Source organism: Callospermophilus lateralis, chromosome 3 (genome assembly GCF_048772815.1).
Source record: "Callospermophilus lateralis isolate mCalLat2 chromosome 3, mCalLat2.hap1, whole genome shotgun sequence".
Lineage (NCBI taxonomy): Eukaryota > Metazoa > Chordata > Mammalia > Rodentia > Sciuridae > Callospermophilus > Callospermophilus lateralis.
Genome location: NC_135307.1, coordinates 194,270,622 through 194,297,015, shown reverse-complemented (window position 1 = coordinate 194,297,015; position 26,394 = coordinate 194,270,622). Strand labels below are relative to the sequence as shown.

General features: G+C 41.2%; 1 protein-coding gene across 1 annotated transcript in view; it reads left to right on the top strand.

The window, feature by feature from the left end:
• Positions 1-26,394, top strand: part of Wfdc13 (WAP four-disulfide core domain 13) — a 65,858-nt gene that overhangs the window by 5,336 nt on the left and 34,128 nt on the right. The window lies entirely within an intron of this gene.

Here is a 26,394-nt window from a genome sequence, read left to right as displayed (position 1 = left end):
AACTAACATTGTAGGCCATCTAATTTATTCCTCACAGCGGCCATGATTCTCAGGTCACAGACAAGGAACTGGGAACATAGAGCTGAAGGGATCGGAACCGTCTCCATCAACTAGGGGAGCAGGAGTCAAACACAAAGCTGAGATATCTGAAATGCCCTTCCCAGGGCTGGCCACGGGCAGCTCACCTGTTCTGAGTGGGTTTCCTGCTTCCACCCAGTTCATCCTCTTCCCCCTGCTTACAACTCAGGCCTCATAACTCCTCAGTCCCTTTCTACTAGGAACTGCCCCATTGGACCGTCCGTCTCTCTGTCCCCATGCAGTCTCTCCTTCCACATTCGACCCTTGCTCTTCTCTCTGCCCTCAGTGTCTTCCCCCCAGTTTCCTGCTGAGCTACTCCTTATGCTTCAAGGTTCATATTCAACTTAAAACTCCATGGAACTTTCACCAATTCACTCCAGACAAAATTAGTCACTCTCTGTGTCTCCTCCCAGTGTCCTTCCACCTACCACAAACCATAACACACTGTGATGTGATTATTTAAGTGACTATTTTTCCTGTCTGGAGTCTGAGTCCCATGAAAGCAGAAACATTGTCTGATTTTGCCCTAGAGCCCGGGCACCTAGTGTCACGTCTTACACACAATAAGGACAAAATACAGATGTTTCCAATAGAAATGAGAAGAGGCTGTGGGAGCAGGTGAACCCTGACCTCCGATGAGCTGTTCTTGCAAGAAAAATCCTCGCTGAATGATCCAGAGTCCCTCAGATGGAAGTTGCCTACTTCAGTTTCCCCTGAAGTCAGACTCATTTTGTAAATTATTTTTAACTGATTTATATTTGCTTATAGAAAATCATAATATATAGGAAAACAAAAAGAAGTTTGAGAGGATCTGTTCACATAGGGTATGAGAAGAGCAAGGGTGAAAGGTCCCTGCTACTCTGGGACTCGGTCCAGCTCTGCCCTCATCATGGTGATGCGGAGCCTCTCCTGAGTCCTCAGAGCCCTAGTCTGTCCACCTGTAAAATGGAGATTAAGAATTCCTTAGTCTTCAGGTGTGTCGTGAAGATGCAATGAAGTGACACCAGAAACTCTCATGCCAGATTGTTGGCAGAAGGCCTAGGAAGAATGTTCCTGTTATTATTCCTGCCTGCCAATCATTCCTTTATCCAAGATTCTTATTTTATAAAGGGATCACACATTCATGCTACTATCGACTTTACTTGGTTGGTTGACTGGTTGTCGATTTTTTTTTCACTTATGCAAATTCCAAATAAATTAACTCAAGTTAATGAAGTCAAGTACAGAATTTTCTGAGCTACTAAATATCATCTCAAGAAGAAGCAAGGCACAGCTGTAGAAAGTACTGCATCCTTGAAAGATACTGCGATTAAACTCACCATGAAGGATCAGCAGATTTAACAGTGACCTCGACTTCTCTACCAAACGTCTGATGAACTAAGCCTCCAGATTCTTTTTGAATGTCGCCAACTTGAAAATCTATGGCATCTACTCCCACAATTCTGCTTTCCTTTCAATGATATGTTTCTGTGTATGAAACTTTCTTGAGATAAATTTATCACGAGTCCATCCTTACTCCTGTGAGACTTTTCTAATCTGGCTGACTTCCTGGTAACCCCTGGACCAGAGCAGGAAGAACTGTTCAGGAAAGTCTACAGGCTTCTGAACTCCAGAAACTGACCAGGTATGGTCCAGGTGACCTGAGTCAATGTACAGGTTGACCCATTCAGAATACAACAATCACTATTTTAATAACTGAAGTTGGGACTGGGGATGTAGCTCAGTGGTAGAGCCCTTGCCTAGCATGCATGAGGCCCAAGGTTCCATCCCCAGTACCAAATTAAAAAAAAAATTGAAGCTTGATCTATCTGTCCAGTACTATAAGCACAGCTCACAGGGACCTCTTAAATGTAAATATATATTTATTATAACACAATAAAATATTCAGTGAGTTTCTCGGTCTTGTCATTTCAAACATTTAATAACCATGAGTAGTTGTACTATACCTCTCAAATGGAGAAAACCTCCTTCTCACAGGAAGTTCTTCAAGCTATATAAAGTTGATGTTCATGTAATGATAGCAAATTAAAGATCGCAGTAACAGATAATTTTACCAAGGTTTTATGGTTTATAAGAAGACTTTTTTTTACATGTAGTGTATTAGTGTTTAATTCTAATTATTTGTGAAAGAAATAAAATTCCAATATATGTATACTAATTGTTGAAACATATATTTGCACTTTGTGCTCTGGAGACAATGTAAGAGTGTAATATGAAAACAGTATGAGGAAAGTACAGGGAGTAAAGAGATCCGGAAGTGAAGATTTCCTATTCCACGGGCAACCACCGTACAGATTTTCCAACTAGAAGAAAGAGATGACACAGTAATAAGCCTGTGTTTTTGGAGGACTGGTTGGGTGTTAGGACTGGAGGACCGTAGGCATCACACCAAGTAAAGATCATGTCTAGAAAAATATAAGGATGAAATAATGATGTGGACAAAGATGTTCATCCATATTATTTATAAATGCAAAAACATTTGAAAGAATTTTGGTACTCGATAGAAGACTAGGTATATTGCAGTAGATTCATGGTATAAAACATATGCATGTGTGATCATTATGCAATCAGTTCTCTCATATTTTAGCTGACACTTCAAATCTAGAGACAATTATTAATGAGCACCCATCCATTTGAAAAGTAAAGTATGAAATACGTGTAAAGAGACATGTTCAGAAGAGGCCAGAGTAGTCCAATGGTCACCAACAGACTAAGAGGAGGTTAGTGTTTTATCATAAAGGAGAGGATTTGTGGAGATATTTCGTAAGGATGCCACAGTACTAAGGAGTGTTGTGCTCCCTTCCACGAAACCATATGAGGGACTTTAAGAAAGCCCACCAAGCCCAGCTAAACTATAGAACCTTCCTAAGTGCCCTTTAACAGACGAATTTTTAAAGAAAATGTGGTATGTGTATATATATTATAGATATAGATATAGATAGATAGATATTACTCATCCATAAAGAAGAATGACTTTATGACATTTGCCAGTAAACGAATGGATCTGGAGACTATCATGCTAAATGAAACAAGCAAATCCAGAGGTCTAATGTTCTCTCTGATATGTGGGTACTAACACACAACAAGGTGGGGATGTAAAATAGAAGTTCACTGGATTAGACAAAGGGAAATGAAGGGAAGGGGGGGGTGGGACCAGGAAAGACAGTGGAATGAATCAGACGTGACCTTCCTATGCTCATATTTGAATACACCATAGTGAATCTCCACAACATGTACATCCCCAAGACTAGGATCCTAATTAGACTAGGATATACTCCATGTTTGTATAAATATGTCAAAGTTGGCTCTCCTGACATGTATAACTAAAAAGAACAAGTTAAAAAAAAAAAAAGATGCATCTTGTCACAGCAAAGATGTGAAAGTCAAAGGAGTACATCCAACCTGCAAGAACATTTCAATCCTGAAAACATCTCTTGACCAAAAGAGGCAGGAGCAAGTTAAAAGGTAGGGAATACAAAGAAACTGCAATCTGCTCTCTTGGAGGCCACTGGAAGAATGCAGATGTACAATAACATTGATAAAGTAATTTTTAAAAGAACAAGGTGAACTTAAATACTACAAAAATGTGATAGGTCTAAAATACTCATCTATTCCTCTTCAAAAAAGAGAAATGTTCTTTTTGAAGAACCCTTAAATTTTTAGAAAATTGTAATATTTAAAAGTGTTTACGAAGATGATACTAGAAGTAATAGGCAAGATAAGGGGAACTAAAGAGGGTGGAGCAGGAAGACAGGAAGGAAGGCTGGACTTCTGATACTCCATCTTTAAATAATATTAAAAGAAGGAAGTGCTAATCGGGTGGTCCCAGTCAACACAGTGAAAGAAACCTGAAGCCAGATGAACAAACCCATGAGTAAAGGGGATGTGGTCTAACCAAAAGGAGGAGTCACAGACAGCCCTGGTTGGAATCCTGGACCCTCCTGATGGGCACTCAGTCACTGTCCTTTTGTGCCTACTCAACACATTTTTATGGGAACAACTTCCCACTTTAATTCAACCAAAACTAAATGAATCTCTGAGTAGTTACAAGAAGTCGTTTCACTCCGAGATTCTGGAAGTGAGGTTTTCTGCCTTGCAGGAATGCTAGATAATCACAGAAGCTGGTCCGAGAAGTTGAAAGTCCAAGGAAAGAGTTGAATGCAGAAACTTTCCATTAGACAAATCCAGGGAATCTTTTGGAGCAATGGTGGAGAAAAGTGTTTGACCTGAAATCAGCAAGTGGTGTTGGACTTATAAATAAAATTGATAAACACAGTGTCTTGCATTTGGAGTCACCAAAGGAGCAGAAGGAAATCCCAGTGCGATTGGTGGGTGGTTCTTCTCTGTAAAGTTGGTGGGTTGGTGTCTGCAGTGGTTGGTTGTAAGGATGCCCATCTAGCTCCTTAACGTCAGTTCAGGGTGTGTGGGTCTGCAAGGGTGTTTCAAGAAGGCATTAACACTTCAGTGAGGAGCTCAGTAAAGCAAATGGCCCTCCCCTAGGTGGATGAGTATCGTCCAGTCCCTCAAGAGCCTGACTAAAATAAAGAAGTGGAAAAGGGTTGAATTTGTTGTCTTGCTGAAATTGAGCTGAGTGCTGATCTGCTCTCAGTGCTTCTGGTTCTCAGATCTTCAAAGGACACCACCAGTAGGTTTCCAGTTTATAGATGACAGACCTAGGACTTGGTGTCCATTGTGTGAGACAATCCTTACAATAAATTAAGAAGTAAATACAAGTTGGCTCTGATTCAGTATGGCAGTTTCCATATGATGTATGGTGAAAAGGTCAGAAACCCCTGGGCTCAGTCCTTAAGGAAGAAATGCAGAGAGCGTGGGCACTGTGAGTGCCCAAGTAACACGGAGTAAACTCCCTGGGTCCGGGGTCTCTTCTTAGAATTCCCCTCTTCACTCTAGGCATATAACATACAGTGAGCAAAAGGACGAGAAGGTTGGGGTAAACTACAATAGGATGGGGGATAAAGTCCACTGTTCAGAAGTCCCAAAGGTTAAGGTCAGCAACACAAAAACTCTTAACAGCCTTAATAGGAAACAGAAGTTTAATCAAGATTACTGGAAAACAGCAAATAATCAGCCCCAGATGCCTCTGTTCATTTTTAAATCAAATCAAATCCTCATTCCTGGGCCTTCATTTACTCTAGTACCTCCCCACACTAAGTTCTTATTTTTGGCCTCCTGATCCACACCTCTTATAACTAAAGAGAAGAGCTCCAGCACCATGGACACTTCTCAGCCTCTGGGCCCCGCGTGTTGTGAGAATCTTACTTTGAGGATACACAGTACCCTCCCATGCCTCTGTAGTCAGAAATCTGGGCTCATACCCATTGCATTCCCCTTAGGTGGACTTCAGGCAGCTGAGCTGAAGCTCCGTGAAGCAGCACCTGGATCAGTGTTGAGAGCAGTGCCCAACTGCATTCAATTCAGCACCAGAGAGTCAAGGGAAAAGTGTGAATGAAACTCAACAAATTAGGTATAAAAGGAATGTACCTCAGCATGATAAAGGCCATGTTCAAACACTTCAAGCTCTTCCTCTAGGATCTGGAACAGACAAGGCGCTCAGTTTCATCACTTCTGTTCAACACAGCACTAGAAGTCCTGGCCAGAGCAGTCAGACAGACGAGAGAATACAGGGCATCCCAAACTGGAAAGGAGGAAGGCAAAATGATCCCTATTTTCAGATGACATGATCACGTATATAGAAAACCTTATAGACTCCACTAAAAAATTATTAGAACTAATAAATTCAGTTCAGTTGCCAAATATAAGTTCAACATACAAAAATCAGTATCATTCCAAATACCAATAACAAATTAACTCAGAAACAAATGTTTATCTACTTACTTTTTGGTACCCAGGACTGGACCCAGAGTGCTTAACCCCTGAGCCACATCCCTAGCCCTTTTTTCATTGTTTATTTTTAAATTTTGAGATAGGGTCTTGTAAATTGCTTGGGGCCTCATTAAGTTGCTGAAGCTGGCTTTGAACTTGCAATCCTCTTGCCTCAGCCTCCAGAGCTGCTGGTATTACAGGAGTGCCTGGCTTCAAAAAGAAGTAAAGAAAACAACCCACTTATACTAGCTAAAAAATAATTAAAATACCTAGGAATAAATTGAGCTGGAAGATATCCACAATGAAAACTACAAAATATTAGGGAAACAATTTGAAGAGGACACAAATAAATGGAAAAGATATTTTATGTTCATAAACTAGAAAAACTAATATGTTAAAAGTTTTATACAACCCAAAATGATCTACAGACTCCATGCAATCTTTATCAAAATACCAATAACAGTCTTCACAGAAATAGGCAAAAATTCCTAAAACTTGCACAGAACCACGAAAGACCCCAAGTAACCAGCACAATCTTGACAGAAAGAATAAAGCTGGAGGCATCATACTACCTGACTACAAGACACACTGCAAAGCTATGGTGACCAAAACAGCAGGGTCCCAACATAAGAGCATTCACTTAGACCTATGGAACAGAAGAGAGAACCCAGGCAGAGATCCATACAGTTAGAGCAACTGCTTTTCAATAAAAGCACCAAGAACACACAGTGGGCAAAAGACAGTCTCTTTAATAAATGGTGCTGGGGAAACTGGATATCCACAAGCAGAAAAATGAAACTAGATTCCTATCTGTCACCACGTGCAAAAATCAACTTGAAATGGATTAATAGAAGGAAGGGCAACAGGGAGGGTGGTATGATAAAGTACAGTGTATGCATGTCAGAAGATGCCCCAAAGAAACCCATTATTTTGTACAATTAATATGCACTAATAATTATACTCTTAAATGGATTAAAGACTTAAATATTAATACTAAAACTATGAAGCTGCTAGAAAAAAAAAACGTAGGGGAAATACTTCATAGTATTGTTCCAGGCAATGGTTTTTTGGGTAGAGTTCAAAAGCACAGTCAAGCAAAAATAGATAAGTGGGATTACATCAAACTGAAAGAGCTTTTTCACATCAAATGGTCAACAGAATGAAGAGACAACTGACAGAATGGGAGAAAATATTTGCAAACTAAGCATCTGAAAAGGCGTTCATATCCAGAATATATAAGGAACTCAAACAACTCAATAGTAAAATAAATAATCCAATTTTAAAATAGGCAAAAAATAAACACTGAATAGATATTTCCCAAAGGAAAACATACTTACGGCCAAGAGGTATATGGGGAAATGTTCCATATATCTGATCAAAACCCCAGTGAGATATCACCCCAGTTACAAAGGCCATTATTAAAAAGATTTTTTTTAAATGCTGGTGAGGATACAGGGAAACAAACTTTTATACACTGTTGATGGACATGTAAATTAGAACAGCCCTTATGGGGAAAAGCAGGGGTGTTTCTAAAAATTAAAAAATAGAACTACCATATGATCCAGCAATCCCACTATATGAGAATGGAGGATATTACACTAAGTGAAATAAGCCAGACACAGAGAAGTAAATACTTCATGATTCCACTTATATAAGGCCCCTAAAGTAGTCAAATTTATAGTATCAACAGTGGAATGGTTTTTGCCAATGACTGGGTAGAAGAGAATGAACAGTCAAAAAGTTTTAGTCAAGCAAGATAAATAAAATCTAGAGATCTGGAATACAATACCATACTTATAGTCAATATAATGTATTACACAATGAAAAATATATTAATAATCCTAACTAGAATAAGTTATATTCCATGTATGTATAATATGTCAAAATACACTCTACTGTCACATATATCTAAAAAAAACTAATTTTAAAAATTACTTTAAGTAAAACAAGGATTTAGAAAAGAAAAAAGAATAGGAATCTTGAAGAGTAAACCAGTAATAAAGCTACTAAATAGAGAAAATCTCCCCAAACAGAAAACACAGAGTACACATGATTTGCAGAAAAGTTTGCTCAAACCTATAGGAACAAGACTATTTCAATTCAAGTAAGATCTTCCAGATGCTAGAAGTAACTTGTAGTAAGCCATTGTTGTAAATTGTGGCCGCCATTAGAAGATGGCGCCGGCTTCCACTGTGGCCTGTGATAAATCAAATTCCTTTGTGGAGAGTTGGCACGCTATCTCTTGCCACCCTATAAGAAAGACCCACGCGGCAGCTTAAGATTGGTACGTGGGAGGCTTTATTAGGCTGTGCTTGGGCCCTCAGAGGAGGAAGAAGAAAGAAAGTGAGTCACTATAAGATACTTAAATCAAGGCCTGAATAAACTGCTGAAAGAAGATTCCTGAGTTGCGTCTTCCTTGCGGGCAAGGGGTCGCGACAAGTGGTGCCGAGAGACCCGGGAACCAGAACTTTCAGCAGTCAGGGGTGGTGCACCGGTTAGTCCCAGGTAAGGCGGGACCTGCGGTTAAAGCAGAGATTAGTCCCAGGTTAATTGGGACCTGCGGTTAAAGCAGAGATTAGTCCCAGGTTAATTGGGACCTGCGTTTAAAGCAGAGATTAGTCCCAGGTTAATTGGGACCCCGGTTAAAGCGGAGATTAGTCCTAGGTGATTTAGGACCCGCTGTCAAGGCGGCAGCTCCTCTGTAAAGCCAGAGAGAGCATTAAATCTTATTGCAGCTGCACTGTGTACTTTTGCTCTTACTTTCACTCTTGTTTGTTGTGTGTCTTTTGTTGTGTCATGGGTGCCGTATCTTCAAGTCCGCTTCTCCTGGCCCTAGATAACCTGTTACATTCCAAGGGCCTAGAAGTGAAACGTAGTACTTTACAGAGATTTTTACAGAAGACAGATATTGCTGCATCGTGGTTTCCGTTCTGGGGCAGCTTTACTCTGCCTAGCTGGGATAAGTTAGGCAGAGACCTTGACTTTGCTTCTGAGCAGGGCATATTAGAGGGTGGGGTGATACCCCTTTGGAGGATGATTTGTAGTTGCCTCACAGATAGCAGATGTCAGGAAGCACTTACTAAAGGACAAGAAGTTTTAGAGCAATTACATGAAGAAAGATCAGAAATGGCAGGCAGTGAGGTATTTCAGGAGGGTGGGAGTGTGCGGAGCGAGAAACAGGGGAGGAAACAATTATCTCCGGCAGGCAGTGACGTATTTCAGGAGGATGGCAGTGTGCGGAGCGAGAAACAGGGGAGGAGGCGATTGTCTCTGGCACGGAGTGAAATATTTCAGGAGGAGGGGAATGTGCAGAGCGAGAAACGGGGGAGGAAACGCCTGTATCCAGATCTCAGTACACTGCGCACACTCCCATGCAAAAGTGGGTCAGAAGAGGAGGAGGAAGAACAGGAGGAGCTCGGGAGACTGTCTCGGCAGCTAGGGAATTTAACTATGGGAGAAGGGAACAAAAATAAACAGGAGCTCAAGAAAAATGATCCTCCAGACCCGCCGCCGTACGGTGAGGGTGTTTCGAGGAGAGCTTTCCATGCCCAAACATGGAGGGCTGTTAATGCTGAGATGGGTCTTGCTTATCCAGTTTTCCAGGATGACAATAGGGGAAGATTCCATGAGCCCTTAGATTTCAAAATTGTGAAGACCCTGGCAGAGTCTGTGCGTACTTATGGGGTGGATGCCGCCTTCACATTAACTCAGGTGGAGAGTCTGTCTAGATACTGTATGACTCCCTCTGATTGGGCTAGCCTTGTTCGGGCTTGTGTTTCTCCAGGCAAATATTTGGACTGGAGAGCCTTTGTGCTAGAGGGTGCTGTAGAGCAGGCTGCCCAAAACTATGCGGCGGGACACCCCCATTGGGACAAGGAAATGCTTTTGGGACAAGGCAGATATGCTAATCAACAAACAGGATATCCCCCTGAGGTATATGAACAGATCAATAACATTTGTATCCGTGCATGGAAATCACTCCCAAATAGAGGAGAAGTGTCTGGCAATTTAACAAAAATCATGCAAGGCTCCACAGAACCTTTCTCGGATTTTGTTGCTAGGATGGTGGATGCCGCAGGAAAAATCTTTGGTGACCCTGATAGAGCAATGCCCTTGATTAAACAACTTGTTTTTGAGCAATGCACCAAAGAATGTAAAGCAGCAATCGCTCCTTATAAAAACAAGGGCATGGAAGCTTGGATGAAAGTGTGTAGAGAGCTTGGAGGACCTTTAACTAATGCAGGTCTTGCAGCTGCTGTCCTTCGGATTGCAAAAGGGGGCGGTCCTGGTGCCGGAACATGCTTCCATTGTGGTCAATCCGGCCATTTCAAACGTGACTGTCCCAAAAAAGGCAATTTTACTGGACCTCCTCGCGGTGGCCCTTCTAATGGCCCTCGTCAACCGGGGCTGTGTCCAAAATGCAAAAAGGGGAAGCATTGGGCAAGGGAGTGTAGATCAGTGAGGGACATCCATGGACAGCCTATTTCAGCTGGGCCAAAAAACGGCCAAAGGGGCCCCCGACCCCAGGGCCCACGAATATATGGGGCAATGGAGAATGTCACACCCGAACCCGAGACATGGCCTTCTCTGCGCCATCCCACGAGATGCGGAGAGCCACTACAGGTGCCGCAGGATTGGACCTCTGTTCCACCTCCAGACTCGTATTAACACCTAAGATGGGAGTCCAATTGGTGGAAACTGAGTTCAAAGGGCCTTTACCCCCTGGCACTGTAGGTTTGTTAATTGGACGTGCATCCTCTATCCTACAAGGTCTTCATGTTTTCCCCGGAGTTGTAAACCCTGATACTGTAGGGGCAGTAAAGGTTATGGTAGAAGCTCCAAGGGGCATTGTGTCTATCTCCCCAGGGGATCGGATTGCTCAATTGCTAATTTTGCCTAGTTTGCATAATCACTTCCCTGCTGACTCAAGGTCACGGACAGGAAATCAGATTGGTACCACCGGAGGAAATTGTGCCTATTTGTCACTGGATATGAGCAATCGCCCCACTTTGGAATTAAGCATAGAAGGTAAATCTATTGTGGGATTGCTGGACACAGGAGCAGATCGTAGTATCATAGCCCTTAAGGACTGGTCTAGGGGATGGCCAGTGCAGGCTTCTGATCAATCCTTAAGAGGACTTGGATATGCCCAAGCCCCTCAAATCAGCTGTAGACATCTATCTTGGAAGGACTCGGAAGGACACGATGGTACCTTTCAGCCTTATGTACTTGATTTACCTATTTCTTTATGGGGCCGTGATCTGATGAAAGACATGGGGTTCACTCTTAATAATGACTATTCCCCAGTGTCTCAACATATCATGCAAGATATGGGGTATAAGCCAGGTCTAGGACTAGGAAGGCACCTACAGGGACGTAAGCATCCTGTGCAAGGTCATCAAAAGCTTAACAGGTTTGGTCTGGGTTTTTCCTAGGGGCCACTGGGGCTCAAATACCCATAACATGGCTCACCGAGGAGCCTGTTTGGGTGCCTCAGTGGCCTCTTTCCTCGGTTAAACTGGCAGCAGCCCATGATCTAGTCAAAGAACAACTTGATTTGGGTCACATCCAACCTTCTACTTCTCCATGGAATACTCCCATATTTGTCATTAAGAAAAAATCAGGGAAGTGGCGCCTACTGCATGATCTACGAGCAGTTAATGCTCAGATGCGGCTTATGGGGCCCATTCAAAGAGGGCTGCCTCTGCTCTCCTCTGTTCCTCAAGGCTGGCATATAATTGTTATTGACATTAAAGACTGTTTCTTTTCCATTCCTTTGCATCCTAAAGATTCCCAACGTTTTGCTTTCACCCTTCCCTCGTGTAATCATGAGGAACCAGATCAAAGGTTTGAGTGGGTGGTGTTGCCACAGGGGATGGCTAACAGTCCCACGATGTGCCAGATGTATGTGGGAAAGGCACTCGCACCTCTCAGACATAAGTATTCCTCCACCAAGATCATTCACTATATGGATGATGTGTTATTGGCCGCAAAATTAGAACAGACAGTTTATGAGGCTTATAAAGAACTCGTGATGCTGTTGGCTCAACATGGACTGCACATCGCACCTGAAAAGGTTCAAACGGGGGATTCTATCAGGTTCTTGGGAGCGACAATTGGGTATGACAAATTAAAACCACAAAAAATTACCATCAGGACTCAAGATCTCCGAACTTTAAATGATTTTCAAAAATTGCTGGGAGATATTAATTGGATAAGAGGATATTTACATATTCCTAATATTGTGCTCCAGCCTTTGTATGCTACTCTTAAGGGTGATCCAGATCTTGCTTCCCCTCGTAGCCTCACTACTGAGGCTAGAGCGGCCCTTATAAAAGTAGAACAAGCTATACAGCATGCCACTCTATGCAGGCTCCAGAGTGATAAACCTTTCCAGTTATGTGTGCTTGCCACTATGCGGCAGCCTACTGGAGTACTGTGGCAAGGTGGGCCTTTACTATGGATCCACCCACATGTATCCCCAGGAAAATCCTTAGAATATTATCCTGATGCTGTTGCAGCATTGGCACTTAAAGGGATTCAACAAAGCATTCAATTTTTCGGCCAATCACCTTCTTCTCTTATCATACCCTACACTAAAGCTCAACTTAATGTTTTATGTGCTACTCTAGACAACTGGGCTATTCTGTGTTGCTCGTTTCAAGGGAGTATTGATAATCACTACCCTTCTCATCCATTACTCCATTTTGTTAAAGAACATCCCATCATTTTCCCTAAGGTAACTTCATCCAGTCCAATTCCGGGGGCTGTTAACATTTTTACTGATGGTTCCAAGTCTGGAATGGGAGCCTACGTAATTAATGACTCTCCCCCTATCCAGCATCAATTTGCTCCTGGAAATCCACAATGGGTAGAACTACAAATTGTTATTGAAGTTTTTAAACAGTGTTCTTTTCCTTTTAATCTTATTTCGGACTCCAGTTATGTGGTACAAGCACTAAAAGTCCTGGAGGCCGTGGGAACTATTAGTGATGCCCACAATGTGTCTGTTTACTTTACTCAGCTTCAACAGCTTATCTCTAACCGCACTGCTTCTTTTTATCCAATGCACATCAGGGCTCACACCTCTCTTCCTGGTCCGTTATCCCAAGGTAATGCCTGTGCGGACTTAGCCACTAGAAGTCAATTGATATGCTTGGCTTCCTCCTTAGAGAGGGCTAAGTTGTTTCACCAAAACTTCCATGTTAATGCATTAACGCTGCGCAGGCGTTTTTCCATCTCAAGAGTGGGTGCTCGGCAGATAGTATTGCAATGTCCCCATTGTGTCACATTTCTTCATCCCCCTAATTATGGAGTAAACCCACGGGGATTAAAGCCATTGGTTGTTTGGCAAATGGATGTGACACATATACCTGACTTTGGTAACCTTAAGTATGTGCATGTTTCCGTTGATACGTGCTCTGGAATTATCCATGCTTCTGCTTTATCGGGAGAAAAGGCACGTAATGTCATTACTCACTGTTTAGAGGCATGGGCAGCATGGGGTGCACCTGCATCCCTTAAGACTGATAATGGACCTGCTTATACTGGCAGACAATTTACAGCTTTTTGTTCTACTATGGGAGTGCAACTTACTCATGGTTTGCCTTATAATCCTCAAGGACAAGGCATTGTTGAGCGTGCTCATCGCACCTTAAAGGAAACTTTACAAAAACAAAAAGGGGGAATAGGAGCTGAACACACTCCTAAAGAACGCCTGTCCTTAGCTCTCTTTACCATTAATTTTTTGAATTTGGATATTCATGGTCGCTCTGCGGCCGATAGACATGTGTCCCCTCAGCCCTCTGTGATTGGCTATGTTAAGTGGAAGGATGTTCTCACGGGCCAATGGAACGGCCCTGACCCCGTGCTGACATGGGCACGAGGATCTGTATGTGTTTTTCCCCAGGATCGTACGGAACCGTTGTGGGTCCCTGAACGCTTGACAAGAAGAGTCTCGACATCAACTGACCAGCAACAAGAGATACCACAACAATCCTGTGATGAAGATCTTCATTCTGCTAAGTGCTCTGGCTCTGGTGCTGGTGCCGATGGCACAGGCGACACCAATGCGGTGGTGGGCAGTGGCACGGGCATGGCCAATGCCGATGCCGGTTCATGGTAATTCTAATGTCCTCCCCACTCTTTTTTCTACCTCATGTGAGATGTCTGCTCCCTGTGCCTCTCCTAGAGGGGACATGGAGAGAATTTTTAATCAATCTCAAGTTAATCTTACAGGAGTTTTTTGTTTCAGCCTTAGAAACGCTAATTGCATTAGCCTTAAGACCAAAAATTTGACTAACTGGGAGGAACCATTGCGGTCCAATCAGGTCTCAGGAAGCATTATCAGTGATGTATTGAGCAAGGTAGCTTCGGAGAAGCAATCAGGCTCAGAGACCCCCGCAAACAGCAGCTCTGCTCTTAACATAACTACCTTGGCTATTATCTCCGAGGTACTAATCCCAGTGCCTCCTTCTTCTAGTAGTATTTATAATGCCACTCATTTTAAGGCCTCTCCTTACTGTTCCCCTAATCTTGGTTTCCCCCCAACATTTACGCCTTGTCAGGATCATTCTTGGGAGAAACATCAAGTTGCTAAAGGTTTCTCCCTTTCCCCCTCTCTTAAGAGGTATGTTTATAACTTTAACAATAGTGCCAGCTCCTCTACAGGAGTAGGTTGGTCCTGGTTTCAGTGGCTGATTTCCAATGAAAAGGGGGCTTCCGCCGATATTTCTGCATTGGCTCAGTTGCTAGGAGCCAAAAGTTGGCTGGCTAATATTTCTGGTACTGTTAGGGAAAGTGAACAAGGTAATAGACTTACATCTGTTTCATTCAACTCTCTGTTGTATAATGCCGCATTGCCTCCTGCAATGGTCTGTGTCCAATCCCCTTTCTTATTCCTTTTGGCTGAGGCCACCTCATCGGAGATGCTGGATTGTTCTCATACTACCTGTCTCTTATCTGAGTGTTGGAATGGTTCCTGGACTGTAGCAGTGGTTATGAAAATTTCAACTTTTGTCCCAATCCCGGTCACTGCGGATCCTGATAAATTCCCTATTGTTGAGCTACTTAGAGTCCGCAGAGATTTTGGAATCACAGCGGCTATAGTGACAGCCGTGGCGATATCTGCTGCTGCAGCGGTTACGGCCGGAATGGCTATGGCCAATCAAGTACAAACTGCTGCCACCATTAATCAAGTTGTCCAACAAACTTCCACTATACTTGAATCCCAAAATACAATTAATCAACATATTTTGTCAGGGATTTTAGCTGCCAACCAAAGAATAGATTTACTCCAAGCTCAGGTAGAAGAATTGGCTGACTTAGTACTTTTGGGTTGTGTTGACCAACGTGCACATTTATGCATAACCTCTGTCAGATTTAATGATTCCAGGAATGCTTCCCGCATCATTGGCGAATATTTGGCTGGAAATTGGTCCATGGAAGCGGAAGACATGATCCAGTCTCAACTAACCCAGATAGCTGTCTTGAATAACACCCGTGTTGATCCCGTGACTTTGGGTCAATTCACCGATTGGATATCTTCTGCTTTTTCCTTTTTTAAAGAGTGGGTGGGGGTAGGCATTTTTGGTGCAATGTGTTGCTTCGGTATGTTTCTCTGTTTGTGGTTTCTCTGTCGCCTCAAGGCCCGCAATGCTCACGATAAGGCTATGATCATCCAAGCTCTTGCAGCTTTAGAAAGTGGCAATTCACCTCAAGTCTGGCTTGCGCAGCTTAAACAGTAAATCTTTGACATGGTCGTTGCACCCCAAGTTGTTATAACATTGCACTGGGATCGACATGTCTTTCCTCGTTATTCTCTTAGTGTTGGAAAGCCCTTGCACTCTGCCGGTCTTGCTGCCATTGCACGCAGGTGGGTTTCCACACTAATACTTCTCTATCGCCTTAAAGTCCGTGCCTTTCTTTCAGGGTGCTGTCAACTCGTTTGTCGTTGTGTACAGCCACAGAACAGCCTCAGCTGTCCCCCTTCGTCCACCTTCATCACGATGCAGGATGCGAGGCAAAGCACTGCACTTGAGTGATCCTTCAACGGACCTCAAGGAAAGCATGTCCTATTGCATGCGGGTTTGACGTCCACACCCCCGCCCTACGAAAAAAGGCGTCGGCTGATATGGGGTCAGGTCTGGGGAAGGGCCCTCCTTAGGACTGAACCATACATTGCAGCCACTTCTGCACAGTAGGATAGGACCTCTACTTTCGCCTGCATTGTTTTATAAATTAGAAGGGGGAACTGTAGTAAGCCATTGTTGTAAATTGTGGCCGCCATTAGAAGATGGCGCCGGCTTCCACTGTGGCCTGTGATAAATCAAATTCCTTTGTGGAGAGTTGGCACGCTATCTCTTGCCACCCTATAAGAAAGACCCACGCGGCAGCTTAAGATTGGTACGTGGGAGGCTTTATTAGGCTGTGCTTGGGCCCTCAGAGGAGGAAGAAGAAAGAAAGTGAGTCACTATAAGATACTTAAATCAAGGCCTGAATAAACTGCTGAAAGAAGATTCCTGAGTTGCGTCTTCCTTGCGGGCAAGGGGTCGCGACAGTAACTGTTTTGCAATTCAGTCTTTGAGGCCAATATAATCTTTACACTCAAACCAAATGAAGACAGGACAGTATGAGAAATGAAATTTACTTACCAACCCTACTTATAAGCGCAGATAGACAAATCTTAACAGTTTGCTAGAAAAAATCAGTAGCATATAAAAAGATTATACATCACAAGAAACTATAGCATAATTCACCAAATACCAAAGAAAATGTATGGTTATCCAAAAAATACAAAAACTAGTTTACAAACTTCAAGGTCATTTACAGCCAACTGCAGTGGCACAGGCCACTTTAGTCTCCTACTAGGGAGACTAAAGCAGGGTGATCACAAATCTGAGAGCAACTTGGACTACTTAATGAAATTCTATTTCAAAATAAAAACTTAAAAGGTCTGGGGTGTAGCTCTGTGGTACAGCACCCCTAGGTTTAATTACTAGTACCACAAAAACAACAAAGATCCATCAGTGATATTTGAACATTTTTTTAGCACATGGGGAATAGAAGGAAATATCCTTGACAAGATAAAACCCTAATGTGTACATCATTCTTCAAGGTGAAACTATTAGAAAGATTCCCTTAAGATCTGAAAAAAGACAGAGATGAACACGCACAGCTTCTATTCCACAATGTACTCAAGACAGTATCTAGAGCAATAAGTGAAAAAAATTGAAGTTTGGAACTCATAATTAGAAGAGAATACACAAAAATGTCATTAGTCACAGACAATTGCCTTTATAAAAGGCAAAAAATAAAATAACATGTAAGTTTTAGGAATAATGAGAGAATATAGGAGTGTGGCTGGATATAAGATCAATATATAACATCTATCTCATTTTTGTATACCAAAATAAACAGAAAGAAATATAATGTTTGAGATACCGTTTACAAAATTATCAAAAATATAAATAATATTATAATATCTACATGAGAAATATCAAAAACCTTTCATGAAAGATTTGTGAAAAACCAAAAGAGATGGAAAACTACATTCATAAGACAATATTGTTGTGACACCAGTCCTCTCAAATTGATCTCCAGATCCAATGCAACTCAAATCAATGCCCAGGATCGGTTTTCTGAATAACTTATCAAGCTGACTCTAAAGTTTATATAAAAATGCAAAATCCTAAGGTAATATAAAGTACAAGATATTAAGTGTGGCTTTGAGACCAAACTATTCAGTGGAGTAAAATAAAGAGCTCAGAAAGAGTCATTCGTATGAAACATATGAATGATTGTATTTATATCATGATTAATACATATAATACATATAGTAAAAGTTATTATATGATTAAATAAAAGAGGAGTTCATTTATAAATGGGTCTAGAACCATTAGAAAATCTTTTAAAAATCACTTCATTTTATATTTTGCCAAAAAAAAAAAATCAATGTCAGGTGATGTTAGGTTGTAAATGCTTGTTTGTGTGTGTGTGTGTGTGTGTGTGTGTGTGTGTGAACCACTGCTTTGGTTTCTTCTCTGTCAATGAGGAAAATAAATGCACCTACCTCATGGGGTCTGTGTGATGTTTAAATGATTAATCTTTATAAATTACTTAAAATAGTTTGTGGCATGAAGGAAGTACTTTGGCAATTATACCTAACCCTATTACTGAGCACTTATTACATTCTGGTGTGTTAATTTTTTTCTCTGCTGTAGATGGTTGAAGAGTAGAAAGGAAGAATCCTTTTAAAAAATGTCTTGCTCTGATGGTTCAACTCTCTGGTTGAACCTTCTGCAGAAGCTCTGATCCTTAAGTTTCTATGGTTTCTACATGAATATGGGACTTACTATCAGGGGTCTGATCAGTTTGGGACCTTCAGCTTCATGGCTGGGTACTCAAGCACTCAGTGTTCAACTCAACACCTCGCAATGCCCAATCCTGGCCCTTGGGGTGGGTAGACTCAGCCCTTTTAAGAATCAAGGCCAAACCATGACACTAGTGGATACCAAGATCCTCCAAGACCTGCTGCTGACTGCACCATGAAGCCTGCTAAGCTGGGATTTCTTCTCTGGCTCTTCATCTTCTGCGCACTAACTACCCCTGTACTGGGTGGTATGGCTAACACTTTTGATAGATTATGCAAAGAACACAAAGGTATGACGTTAAGGCAGAAAATAAATCCAAAAGCTGATTATGAATGAGGAAAGTGGCCAAAAAAGTGTGCCATCTAGGTGGGCCAGTAGGGTCCTCTTTTGAGGCAATATCCATAGATTATTAGTCTCTTGATTCAGGGCACTACTGAGGGGGCTCATAAATGTTTCATGAGGAGAAGAAAACAGAAATAAGTCATTTCCAGATAGACAGCTTTTTGTAGGAGGTCAAAGAGATAGGAAGTATTTTGAATCAGGGGTTTTGTGATAAATTTCAAAGAGGGCCGACCTTTCAAGAATATATATTGAACTGGGCATGGTAGAACATGACTGTAATCCCAGCAACTGGAGAGGCTGAGGCAGAAGGATCACAAGTTTGAGGCCAGCCTTAACAGCTCAGCAAGACACTGTCCCAAATAAAAAATTTTAAAGGCTGGGGATGTAGCTCAGTGGTAGAGCACCCCTGGGTTCTATCCCTGGTACTAGAAAAAAAAAAGAAAGAAAGAAAAAGAAAAAAAGTATTTTTGGAATAAAAGAGAAAGGGTTTTAAAGACTGAGAAGATTCTACCATTTGCAATATCTAGGCTCTGAGCCTATAGAGAACATGAACCTGGCTTATAGGAGTTTATAATGTGGATGTGAAAAGCAATGAGATTTTCTTGTACATTTATATGTACAGGCTCAGTGCTCCCAGAGCATGACAAAGTGACACAGTCTACATCTTGAGTCAGACTCCAGAATCCCGTCCTGTCACTTAACAGAAGCGTGCTCTTGGACAAGTCACTAAACCATTGATCAGGGCTCAGTCTCCTTTTCCCATGTGTAAAATGAAGATCAAAAAAGCATCTACTTTCGAGGGTGGTTGTGAGTATAAAATAAGATCACACGTGGAACTGTGCCCAAACAGCTAGTTTTGACAGAGAGAATAAATTCCAGACTGGCTACTGGATTAGGGTAGCATTAATTGCTAGGTTGCCAGTCCAACCAGGATTGTGGATTTTTCGACCATTTACCAATAAAAACGGAGTGTTGCCTCTGGGAAGGCAAGAAGGGGAGATGACAGGGAATGAGGGTGAGCGCCTCACCCACGTGGTCATGCATCCTGCTTTGGGAACAGTTATCTGAATCTTGAGGTGTAGAAGTGTTGTGAAACTGGGGAGTGAATGTTCTGAATTGTATGTCTTAAGTAGGCAGCTAAAGGGATAGGAAATGAGGGTATGGCGAAGAAGGAGAATAGTAAACTTCAATAAATTGTAAAGATGTGAAATGTGGGGGACCTCATCACTTTGTACAAGCTCCTTTTTGATAGTTCAGTACTTTTCCAAGTTATTGACCACAGCCATAATTTAGAGTTAAAAGCAGGTTGCATGGCTAAGCCAACCTGATTCCAAGAGAAATGGCCCTGAGTCTGAGAATGTTTCCAAGCTAAAGTGAGAATTTTCAAGAGCCCACAATGGCAAGCCTTCCTGGTGTATCCCACTTATCTTCTCCTAACTCAATGGGAACTTCTCACGCAGATCCCTGTGTGATGGATGTGAATCCTGGAGACTGCTTTGATATTTTTATTAGATATTTCTACAACCAAACTTCCAAAAAGTGTGAATATTTTTACTACAGTGGCTGCAATGGCAACCTTAACAACTTCATGATTAAACTAGACTGTCAGGTGGCCTGTGATGAAGAATTCAAAAAGTAAGGAATTCTTTACTATCCTTGGTCTTTCAGGGGATGAAAAAGAGAGGGTCTGAGAGCTTGGGAGAGAAAAAAAAATTGGTCAGGGTTTAACCATGCCTTGGGATGGGAAGAGGGAGGATTGTTCTAACTCAAAGGTTTAACATTTGGGTTGGATCTCAGAATCATTTACTCATTTTGCAGTTAGGAAATCAAACATCCAGAGAGAAAATAGTAGACAGCATCTAATAAATAATTACCATGGGCCAGGCATTGCACTGAGCAACTAATGTATGTTGATAGGACTTTAAATTAAAATAATATAAAGTAGATGTATATTATTATTTTCATGTGACCAATGAGGAAACCAAGCCCAGTTGTAGTAAACAAACAGTTCGAGATCCCATGAAATGGCATAATAAGTCTTAGACATTTCATATGTGCTAAGATCACACAAATCAAATCCTTGCAACCCCAGACTTTTAAAAATCTTCATAGCAACATGCTGTTCTATAAAACTCAGCTCCCAGCCTATTTTCAGGACAATGGAACATAATGGGGTGGTAGTGTGGGTGATTTCCTAGAGAGTAGCCTTAGGAGTAATTCAAAAGCATGAGTTTTGTTTGACTCGTTTTATATGTCTAGTGAATCTTTCCAATGCCTGGAACATCATAGGCAATAACTAAATTTTGAGTGGATGAAAGAGTGAGAGATTAACCAATGAACAGAAGGAACAGTGAAAGACAATGGATCCTCTAGGCTTACCTTAAGACAAAAAAAAAAAAAAAAAGAAAAAAAAAAGATCTGCCTTAATGCAAGGAAACTCTTCAAAATCTATAATACAGACTTATTTTTTTTCAGGGGCTGATGAGAGGATGTGAGATGGAGTTTCTATGACCTGCCATCTGAATTAAAGATATAAGAAAATTCAGACTAAATTTGAAATCTTTGTGAAATGTCCATTTGTCTTTCCTAAGAAATAGCTGAATAACTATTAAAATGCAAGAGCTTTTGTGTCAGCTCTTTCTCCTCTTGGAATTTCCCTCCCTCTTCCTTACTCAGAAAATGTCAACTGGCCCCAACCATTAGCTCCCCCACATTCCTGAGTCATTCCTCATCCATGAGCGACAGGAGTGTAGCTGGCCAAATCTGTGTTCATTAATATCACCTCTCCTTTTTAAATTGAGCTGATAAGTAGGACAAAAATACCAAATCTGTGCTCCTTTTGTACTTTGACACCAAACCCAGCAGTGGCCCTCACATTTACATGGAACATCCCTTCACTCATAACAAAATTTGCTTTGTCGGTTTCCCTGATTCATGTCCCCCAGGCCATGAGCCCCACTTGGTTTAACTGCCCCCCTGACCTGGCCCATGTTTATGAGTATTTATTTGGACATTTTTATGGCCTCAGTTATTGAAATTTGACTTGGTTATTGGCAGACTTTCTCAAAAAGGAACACTCAACTCCAGGCCAGGAACTGTTTTAGTTACCAAAAGAAGGCTAATCTGAACACTGAAACACAGGTCTCCTAAGTAGAATGTCACCGGACTCAGCTTGCTGTGACCTGCCCACCTACAGGATTCTCGGGTTGACCATTTCAGACACCCCGTAAACCTGCACTGAAGTAAGATGCCTCTCCTGATACCTGTAATTGCCCTCTGCTTGCCTACCCTTCCATCTCCAGTCCCCCACCTGTAAATCACATAGGGATCAGTGGTAAGCTCAGACCAATATCAGAGAGGTCTTAAGCCATTGAGACCCTATACCTAGATACACATCCTGAGGAATCTCAATAATGAGATTTAAAAAAAAAAAAAAAGACAGCAGATAGAGCAAAAGTAAAAGCTGAAACTTTGAGAGGCTTAACAGAAAAAATAAACCATTGGAAAACCAGTCAGCCAAAAAGGGAAATGTTTACCAACAACAGAATGAACAATAAATCATGTCATATTCATTCAAAGATGATGTGGCAAAAAATAAATGAACTGGACCCCCACAAAGCAACATGGATAAATATTAAAACCATGATTCTGGGTACAAAAGGCATGTATCCAAACCAGGATTCAGCAAATATCTTTAAAAGTCAAGATAGTAAACATTTCAGACTTTGCAAGCCAACAGGCAAAACCAAGGACATTATACTAATATGAGAAAATAAAGCCAGGTACAATGGAACAGGCCTGCAGCCTCAACTACTCTGAAGGCCAAGGCAGGAGGATTGCTTAAGCCCAGGAGTTTGGGTCAGCCTGGGCAACACAGCAAGACTCCATCTAAAAAAGAGAAGGAAGGAGGAGAAGGAGAGAGGGAGGGTGAGAGGGAGGGAGGGAGGAAAGAGAAGGAAGGGGGCCCGATGGTAGAGCAATTGTCTAGCATGCATGAGGCTTTGGCTTCAATCCCCAGCATCTCAAAAAATGAGAAGGAGGGAAAAAGGGAGAGAAAGAGAGAGAGAGAGAGAGAGAGAGAGAGAGAGAGAGAGAGCGCAAAGAAAAGAAGTATACACCATCAAAAATTTAAATAAGAAAATTTAGACCAATTTGAGATCTTTGTTTTAAAAAAATCCTACATAAGCAAACAAAATTAATTTCCATTAAAAATTTTACTGAAAATACTTAAATACAACAATAAGAATTGAAGACAGATTTTTATAATACCAGTCTACTGATCAATAAAATGGAACTCAGGTTTTTTGGGAGGAGGGGATAAACATTTTGCTTAATGGGAATTCAAAGTTAGTGTTTCTGATTCATCAAAATTGACTTCAAATGTTCATTTGTTAATGCTGATCTTATTTTATGAATTTTTTCTATAAAAATGTCTTTTTACGCAAGCAGGTACTGCTAGGTATTTCAATTCATAACCATATTAATCACTTCTAAGCTATTTATAGAATTCTATTAGAGTCTTCCCTTGGTACTTTCCTTTAGCATACCATTATTTAGCAGATTAATCACTTCTAACCATACGTTAGGTAGAAGCAAATATCTGAATTCTGGCAATATGGATATTACTTTTTTTCTTCTCCAACAAAACTTTCTTCTGGGGTCTGACATCATGGGAAACACAACCTACCTGGGAATTTTTCCTCTCTCTTATTAAGGGTTGTATATACTGCATGTGAGTATAATCTCCTTCTTGAAAAGATTTTCAGAATAACCCTACAGTAGCAAAGCACTTTTAATAATATACTCTGCAGACAAAGACTTGGAGGCAATGATGACCCAAAGTCCATTCTAGCCTTAGGCTCTCAGATGCATTCTGTGCTGTTAAGTTATTGCTCAAAGTTCTTTCTTACTCAATTCTAGATTTGCCTCTAAGAAAAAGATATGTGTAATGCTGTCTCTGGTGCTGAAGGAAATTTTTCAACACATGCCCATTAAAACTGGAAAGGAAAACACAAACCATTGAACACATGTGAGTCTTAAAACAAAACCACACAGACCCGTGGAGCTTGGGCCCTGCCAACCCCACATAGCCTCACGCTGGGTCCAGAGACAGCTTACAGTCACAACACTGCATGCTACAGAGCTGCATCTTTGAACACATCATTCAGTGACACCCCCCTGTACCCCTACCCAACCAGATACTCCTTCGCTGAAAGCAGCCACCTCCCTCTTGGGACACCTACATAGCTATCTTTAGTTGGGGCAACTCCTAGCTTGGAACACTGGCTGGGCAGGTACTGATAGTCCTCAACTCCCCCCTGCCCCAGTAGCCGCTAAGCCTGCACAGTGGCTGCCCAGTGCAAAACAGCTCTCCAAGATAGGTGCGCAGCCCCCAGAGCGCAACCTACAAGATCTCCGGAGAGAAATGTCCCTGATTAGGAAGTAGAAAGGGAGAGGGTGAGTGAGATACAGTTCAGAGACTAAATTAGAGACCAAGAGTGAGATCTATGGGTGATATAAGGAGATAAGACCAGGTACTCACATCACAGAAGTGGGCCCCAAAGGAGATCCTCAGAGTGCAGTCTCTCATCAGGGACCGGCTGGGACATACTCCACTTTCAGGTTACCAAGACCAACCCTCCCACCCTGGTAACCTTCCTCATCCTGAGGGTGGAGATACCAGCAAACAACAGATAAACCCACCCACTGGATGAGAAGGGAAGCAGGAAAGACCCTGATCTTCAACCAAAACAATCCTTGTTTCTTCCTTTGATTTTTTTTTCTTTTTTCTCCCTCTTTATTCTCCTGCCCTCAGATCCCCAACATATGTGAAAAGAGTGTAGATCACACAGTAAAGATGGTAAGAAGCCATGAGCAGAACATTCAAGAAATATGGAATAATATAAAAAGACAAAATTTAAGAGTTTTGGGGATGGAGGAAGGCATAGAGTTCCAAACCAAAGGAATGAACAAACTATTTTATGAAATCATAGCATAAAAGTTTCCAAACATGAAGAATGAATTGGAAAACCAAATACAAGAGGCTTACAGAATGCCAAATGTACAAAATCACAAGGCATATTATAATGAAAATGCCTAGTATGTAGATTAAGGAGAGAATTTTAAAAGCCACAAGAGAAAGCAATCAGATTATACGTGGGGGAAACCAATCAGGATCTCTGCAGGTTTTTCAACCCAGACCCTGAAAGCTAGAAGATCCTGAAACAACATGTACCAAGCACTGAAAGAAAATGGATGCCAACCAAGAATCTTATATTCAGCAAAATTAAGCTTTAGATTTGATGATGAAATAAAAATCTTCCATGATAAACAAAAGTTAAAAGAATTTACAGCTAGAGGGGCTGGGGTTATGGCTCAGCAGTAGAGTGCCTGCCTAGCACATTCGAGGCTTTGGGTTAGATCCTCAGCACCACATAAAATAAATAAATAAAGGTATCATGTCCAACTACAACTAAAAAATAAATATTTTTTAAGAAAATAATTTACAGCTAGAAAGGCTACACTATAGAATATCCTTGGCAAAATATTCCATGAGAAGGAAATGAAAAACAACAATGAAAGTCAGCAAAGAGAGGTATGACATTAAAGGAAAAACTAATCAAAGCAGAAACCGAGTCAAGTTAAATACCAAAAATAAACAAAAATGGCTGGGAACACAAATCATGTCTCAATAATAACCTTGAATGTTAATGGCCTAAACTCACCAATCAAAAGGCATAGACTAACAGATTGAATAAAACAACAACAAAAAAAGATCTAACAATATGCTGCCTCCAAGAGACACATCTCATAGGAAAAGACATCCACAGACTGAAGCTGAAAGGTTAGGAAAAATCATACCACTCCCATGGACTGCAGAAACAAGCAGGGGGGTCCATCCTCATATCAAATAAAGTGGACATCAAGCCAAAGTTAATCAAAAGGGACAAAGAAGGACATTTCATACTGCTCAAGGGAACCATACAACAACAAGACATAACAATTATAAATATATATGCCCCAAATAATGGAGCATCTACATTCATAAAACAAACTCTTCTCAAGTTCAAGAGTCAAATAGACCACAAAAAAACAATAATTCTGAGTGACTTTAACACACCTCTTTCACCACTGGATAGATCTTCCAAACTATAGAACTTAATAATACAATCAATAACTCTGACTTAACTGACATACACAGAATGTTTCAACCTTCAATGAGTGAATACACTTTCTTCTCAGCAGCACATGAGTCCTTTTCTAAAATAGACCACATATTATGCTACAAAGCAATGCAATTCTTAGCAAATACAAAACAGTATATTCTACCCGGCATTCTATCAGGTCATATTGGAATGAAATTAGAAATCAATGATAAGATAAAACATAAAAGCTACTGCAACACCTGGAGACTAAATAATATGCTACTGAATGAACAATGGGCCACAAAAGACAACAAAGAGGAGATTAAATCATTCTTAGAGGTAAATGAGATCGCTGATACAACATATGGAAATCTCTGGGACACTATGAAGGCAGTACTAAAAGGAAAATTAATTGCACAGAGTTAATTCCTTAAAAGAAGAAAAAGTCAACAAATAAATGGCCTACATTACATCTCAAAGCCCTAGAAAAAGAAAAACAATGCAACAAAAGCAGAAGATAGGAAATAATTTAAATCAGAGATGAAATTAAGACAAAAGGAACAATTAAAAAATTGACAAAACAAAAAGTTGGTCCTTTGAAAAAATAAAACTGA